At 31.4% G+C, this 1,012-nt stretch overlaps 1 non-coding gene across 1 annotated transcript; it reads left to right on the top strand.

Moving 5' to 3' along the window:
* Window positions 1–679: 679 nt before the first annotated feature.
* LOC136156610 (U6 spliceosomal RNA) lies at window positions 680–786 on the top strand. The gene has a single exon (XR_010661104.1). It is a non-coding gene; the product is annotated as a U6 spliceosomal RNA (small nuclear RNA).
* Window positions 787–1,012: the final 226 nt, after the last annotated feature.

The following is a 1,012-nucleotide window of genomic DNA, read 5'->3' as shown; positions in this document are numbered from 1 at the left end:
ATATAATAATAATAAGAGGCCTTCAATAATCTACTATCAACAATGGATATCTTATCCACAGAAAATCAGCAAAGGAATGTTGTAACTGGACACATTAGAGCAAATGGACTTAACAGACATATATAGAATAGTCCATCTAACAGTATCAGAATACACATTCTTCTCAAGTACACACAGAATATTCTCCAGGATAAATTATATGAATAGACACAAAATAAATCTTAGCAAATTTAAGAAGATTGGATGCATACCAACTATCTTTTCTGACCACAGTGGTAGGAAGCTTGAAATTAACAACAAAAGGAAAATTGGAAAATTTGCAAATATGTAGAAGTTAAACACACTTTTGATAGGCAATGGAACAAAAAAGAAATCAAAAGAGAATTTTAAAATTCTCAAATAAATAAAATGTAATTATATCAGAACTTATGGAATGCAGCAAAAGTATCTCTGAGGAGATATTTTAGAGTAATAAATGCATAACATTAAGAAATTAGGAATATCTCAAATATACAATCTAACTTTTCACTTTGAGGAACTAGAAAAATAAGAACACATTAAGCAAAATGATAGCAGAAGAGTGGAAATAACAATAAAAGAGAAAAAGTGAATTAGGGACTAGAAAAAGCAATAGAATGGGTTAATGAAACTAAGAACTGATTTTAGAAAAGATAAACCAGTGCTCGCTTCGGCAGCACATATACTAAAATTGGAACGATACAGAGAAGATTAGCATGGCCCCTGCACAAGGATGACACGCAAGTTCGTGAAGCGTTCCATATTTTTACCATGGAATATTACTCAGCCGTTAAAAAGAATTCATTTGAATCAGTTCTAATGAGATGGATGAAACTGGAGCCCATTATAAAAGTGAAGTAAGCCAGAAAGATAAAGAACATTACAGTATACTAACACATATATATGGAATTTAGAAAGATGGTAATGATAACCCTATATGCAAAACAGAAAAAGAGACACAGATGTACAGAACAGACTTTTGAACTCTGTGGGA

Source organism: Muntiacus reevesi, chromosome 1, assembly GCF_963930625.1.
Source record: "Muntiacus reevesi chromosome 1, mMunRee1.1, whole genome shotgun sequence".
In the NCBI taxonomy this organism is placed as follows: domain Eukaryota; kingdom Metazoa; phylum Chordata; class Mammalia; order Artiodactyla; family Cervidae; genus Muntiacus; species Muntiacus reevesi.
The sequence above is the reverse complement of the archived record's forward strand: the minus strand, read 5'-3'. Positions and strand labels throughout refer to the sequence as shown.